Here is a 6,080-nt window from a genome sequence, read left to right on the forward strand (position 1 = left end):
ATTCCCTTCTGATTAGATCCCTTGGTTCATTCTTCACTCTTCTTCAGCATTTATACTCTCTAGTTGTTATTACTCTCCACTGGTTCCTCCTGGAGACTACCCTGTTTGCTGCCTGGCTCCATGTCCTTTGATCACACACTCCTGTTATCCTCCTACCCATGTCTCATGCTTGCCTGTGTTCCTGTACCTGGTTGTCTTGTAAGTCAGTTTATTATTAAACCTTTTTCATCTACTCTACTATGCTCTGCATTTGTGTCCTACCTCAACACACATCAGGACCGCATTTCTTTTAGCCACTCTTCAAAATGGGGAAAAATTAAATAACATGAAATTAAAGAAAGACAGATGTTATCATTGTAAATCAAGAAATAACACCAAGAGGATAACAAGATTAGCAGTATACATGGCCAATAATAACTAGCTTTAATAACAACTGATGATCAGTTTTTAAAGAAACTGGAAATATGACCAAAAGAACTTGAAGAAGACCCACGGTTATCCTGTCCCCAAAAGACTCCTGCAGATACTCAATAGTCTCAATACTCAATAGCTAAGCCAGGTTCCCACAGACTTTTTGGAAATGTGAAAAATCTCTGCCTGCTTCTTGTCACAAATCCTGTTTGTGGTGTTTTTGGACAGGATCTGAAGGCGTAATCATGGAGAGGAGGGTGTCCGGTTTGGGGACCTCAGCATCCAAGCTTTGGTTTTCGCAGATGATGTGGCTCTGGTGGCTTCTTCAGGGCACTACCTCCAGCGTGTACTATATAAAAATAAAAACATATCCAGAAAAGTATACCAAAATTAAATATTATTAAGCATTATAGTAAATTATATATATATATGTATATATATATATAATTATTAATACCAATACTATTAATATTTATGTAAATAATGCTAATGTTAATAATAATGATATCACTATTATCACAATTAAATATTAGTTATATTATTAGCATGGTAAAAAACAATTAATAATAGACTACCTAAAAATACAAACAAGACAGTATCTGACTGGACTTTCTTTTCACCTGAGTGCCAAATGTGTGTTTGGCTGAGGTGTTTCCAGGAGTCCATTCTGAATGATAGTATGCAACAAAAAAATTAAACTAATAAAATAAATATATAAATCTCACATGACAGCAGCTTAAGTTGGTGTTATAATGATGACATACAAATGAAGCCAGTTGTGCTCTACACGACCAGTGAAGCAAGCACCCTCAAGGTGAACTGCTACCTCATTAATGAGAGGATCAAACAAGAACGAGGCTGATTCCTACTGAGTTCCTCATTTGATGGAGTTTGAGCAGAATTAACGAGAGGAGAATCACTCCCCCTGTGGGACACAGACAGGACAGCTGAATAAACTGTTTCCTTCTGCCTTTGTTTTCTGATAATGTATTCATTGAATGAGCTGTGACATAAAAAAAAAACAAGAAACGGGAGCTGCAGAAAATGTAACTGAGAAAGCAAGACAATGATTTATGAAAATGTAAAGTTTGATTTAGATTGTAGAACAAAAGATATTTTAGTAAAACAAAATGAGCCAGGGAATTATGTTATTTAACAACAGGTGTATTTTAAGAGTATTATGAAAAGAGATGATTAGGAGTTTTAACAATGTATTGAAGACTGTGGGTGTGTGTGTGGTGGTTGGGGCGCATTTTAAGAACAACATTCTTCAAAGCAAAACTGCGAGGAATCTAGGATTTAATGTGTTCAGATAATCAAGAGAAACAAAAAAAAAAAATCAATTAAGGTTTAAAACTAACAGTTTGACTTCTATTGTTAAGATTTTTGGTTTTTGACTCATTTGTGCCTGTGTTTTAATAATTTTCTTATTGTTTGTTTATGTTCTGTCAGTCTTGCCATATTCAGTTCATAATAATAATAATAATAATAATAATAATAATGACCATGGAAACATGGTTATTATTATTCGTAAGGTTTTTCGATATTAATTTATTCCTTTGTTTAGGCTCTTAATTTATTCTTGCATTCTGTTCTCTGTGCATTTGGATTTATTTATCTTAGATCAGTGTTAGTCTTTTCTGCTTGGTAGTTTGTTTGTGCCTTAGTTGTGCTCCCTTTAATTAGTCTCCCTCCCTCAGTTTCCCTGCTCCCATTCTGCCACAGCTGTTCCACATCTCCCCTGATTAGCTTGTCTAGTTCCTTTGTAGTTTTCCACCTCTGCCTCAGTATTTAAGCTTCAGGTTTTTCATGGTCCCTTGCTGGATTTTTTCATTACACTGTCAGTCCCTCTCGTCTGTACTACATGACTTTCCTCCCTGAAAGTTCTCATTTTTTTTATTATTATTAAAGAACTCTGTTTTGCTACTTCGGTCCTTCACAAACCTCAACATGACAGCTACGTTTTATTCCACAAGAATACTTCTAAAATCATTTGATATGGTTTTTTTTCAGGACAATTAAGCTGACTGCTTCATCTGTAGAAACATATTAACAGATGCATTAGTTTTATAAATGAAATGGTCTTAACTGGGACTCTTCTCGGTTCCATCTCAAACCTGGTCATCAAGCTGAAACCCAAGAGCCTGAGGCCTCCATGCAGTCTTTTACCTCTTACTGGCCCAACTGACTGAGCGAAAGATTGAGGGACACAGGCCTAATAAATCCAATGGCCTTTGCACCAAATTTTCCACAATTTTCCTCTTTCAGCACTTAGAGTTCATGAAACTTTCTCTGTCCATACTTCTTAATATTGCTGCTAGCTGGGAGTACTGCATCCATCATCAGTGCCTTCATTTGAGATTTCCCAGTGGCTGCAGTCAGCCCCGACCTGAAAATCCCAGAAGATCTTGAGCCCAGTCATTCCTGACAAAATCTTAAATTCTTATGTTGTGGATATAAAAAGTGTAAACACTGCCTGATAAAATGGTGGATTTATATACGTTAAAAAAATAGGATCATTATAAATGATTTCAACATTTTTTCCAGGTTTAATCTGCTATACATATAAAGTATACAGATCAACTAAAAGAATGCAAATCTGTTCAGGAAAAAATTAAACAGATAAACTGCAATAAGGGTAGAATACTCTGTTAGTTATTTTCATCATTTTAGGTTTTTTTTTTTGTCTTTTTCATCATTTTTTTATTTTTATGCTATATCATTGCTGGGCACTGTTTTTTCCACTTTCTAACACCAGCTACAAGCCCTGTAACCTTCCGCCAGCTGTCATCAGCCTTCTCAGACTTTTAGATTGTGTTCAGCTCCCTTTGTATCAGTTTTATCTATTTTAACAAAACCAGTGCATGAACTGTTTAATAAATCATATCCTACACGCAAATGGTGAGATCTGGGCTTTAAACTGCCAAAGTCCCATTTTTCAAGACAACAGAGCTTCATAGAAAAGCAGTTTAGGTTTTACATAAACATGAATGCAGAGCTAATCTGTTCACTGAAAACTTAAAGAACAAAGCATCAGAGACGGTTCTGAACTGCTAGGCAGCTGAGATCCATCATCAACTAATTAAAGAAAAACATTTAGTTTCAGAACTGCAAAAGTTTGTCTCCCTCAGTTCCCAAACACTTCCAGAGCGCTATTAAAGCAAGGCATGATGAAACGCAGTGATAAACGCCTGTACATAAACAGCGACTTTCTTTCAAAATGAGTTAAGCAGTGCAGAAAATAGTCTTCTTTCTGTATAATCTGCTACAGTCACAAACACTTCATAGAGTCTATTTTACATCATTAGGTGGATTTCACGAGACAACAGCAAATTATCTAAATAGGAAAAGAATCTATAAAAGTGCAGGAAGGTCTTTAATGGTGGCATCAGTGCCAGCAGCTGTTTGGTTGATGAAGGGGGAGTCCTGCTGTTTGGCCAGTCTCACACAGAGGTTGTTGTGCTGAGAGGAATTAATAGGAAATGACAGCATAAACAGTCTCCTACGCCCACTGTTCAGTGGGCATCTATTCAGTTGGATAAAGACATGCTTTTGCACTGATTATTCACTTCCTTTGGGGAAATAAGTAGGAGGTAGAGGCAGAAATATGTGAGATAAATCAAAAACATTAGATTTATTTCTGAGAAAAGGGAATGTTTTGTCACATGGGACCTGCTTGGTTATCCTAATGTACCTGAAGGATGACTCACATGGCGTGTTTCATGAGGAAGACAAGAGGAAACTCACCTTACTACTACGGGTCACTGCCATCACCTCAGCATGAATTGAGAATTCAGTGACTAGTCAGAGACCTGCTGGGTCTCAGGGGTGAGAGAGTCCATTCAGCCATTCATCTTTTTCTGCTTATCCGAGGTCAGGTCACAGAGGCGACAGGTCCAGGTAGGGAAAACCGAGACATGCCTTTCCTCCGGGGGGATCCTGCTGTTCTCGGACTAGAAGGGTAACATAATCCAAAGAATTCTGTGTTTGCCCCAGAATCTACTTCAAGCAGGATGTCCCAAAATCCATTTGAAGAAAAGAACTACCTAAAAAGTGACTCTGCTCCAACCTTCTGGATGAACCCTGACACCCACTAATAGAATTTTGTGAATTTCCAGGCCAGGGTGAAGTAAAATAAAGATTTGTTTTATTATATTCTGAACTCATTTCAGTCACTTGTATCAGCAAGTGGACAAGGTTCCTGCAGTATCTTGAAGCCATTCCTTCACTTTTCCAGTTGCCATGCAAAAGAGATAAAAGGAATCGTTTTCAACCAATAATGATCCTCCCAGGAAAGCAGCACTCAAAACAAACAGATTACATAAAGAAGTATTGGATTTTGGCAAAATCTGAATAAATTCAGCAGAATAATGCAGTTTTGATCCATTGCATTTATTAAAGAGGCAAAGTTAGACCACACAACTTCTTCTGGAGTTGGGTTTTTAAGATGTTATGACATCTCATAAGCACAATAACTGCTACCATAACTAAATCTTCAAACCGGTCTTTCAAAAACCCTTTCTGAGACTTCTCACCCAGCTTCACAGTGTAATAAAATTCACTCAAACAGATATTTGTCTTCAAAGAAGTCCAAAAAGGATCGTCTAGGTAAGTATTCAAAGTTATGAAGAGTCAAATAGATCCAAGTATGACTCAAAAAATCCAAGACAGGCAACAACTGTTTTCCACATGGACTTCATTTTGTTGACTGTAAACAAACTGATGCACTTTATTCCCAAAGAGATCTATTTCTGAGTCATGTCAGAAAGACGGGCTCATTAAAGCAAACATTAATTTCACATTTCTGCACGGCTATTACAGTAGTGGTGTCTCCTTTGGCCTTTGCTCACAACAGTTCTCCTGTTTTCCATTCCACGTACTGAATATCTTTCGGTCATTGTTTGTCTCAGACAGACAGTGGAAACAGCCTCGGGTCAGCCTGAAGCTGTTCAAAAGCCTTCTGAGATTTTTTTTAACAATCCACACTAAACCAGAGTTTTGTCTTTTTTGGATAATACCGCCAACTATTTAATGAGAAATGTATTATCCTTGGCAGTCTTGTACATTGTTTGCCATCTCCGTAGAAACAATTTGCCTCTAATTTTAGATAAGATGAAATAATTTTAACATGTTAAACCTTTGTCAATATAAACATTTTCATACCCCTGGAAGATTTGGTTTTAAATTATTTTCAGTATGCAAAGAGGTTTTTTTCGGATAGCAGGAGAGACAGCCATTTCACAAAAGATAACAACGTAAAAGGAACATAAATTAAGAAGCTGTTTTTATTTATATTTTAATAAAAAATCCCCAGTCAAAAAATATTTCTATACTCCTCAGTAAATAGTGGAAGAATCATTTTAGTTATTTTAGAAATCAAAACTTTCTTATAATTACTGACAAGCAAGTCTTTGAGGTTGGAAGGCCTCCTTGTCATCACCCTAATCTTTATCTCACTCCACAGATTTTCCATCAGATTCAAGTCAGGACTCCAATCCAAAACATTAATATTACAGTCAGTACTTTTCTACCGCTTATTCCATAGTGGGTCGCGGGGGAGCTGGTGCCTATCTCCAGCAGTCTATGGGCGAGAGGCAGGATACACCCTGGACAGGTCGCCAGTCTATCGCAGGGCAACACACAAACAACCAAGCACACACTCATTCATA

The sequence above is a fragment of the Girardinichthys multiradiatus genome, chromosome 20, assembly GCF_021462225.1.
Source record: "Girardinichthys multiradiatus isolate DD_20200921_A chromosome 20, DD_fGirMul_XY1, whole genome shotgun sequence".
Taxonomy (NCBI): domain Eukaryota; kingdom Metazoa; phylum Chordata; class Actinopteri; order Cyprinodontiformes; family Goodeidae; genus Girardinichthys; species Girardinichthys multiradiatus.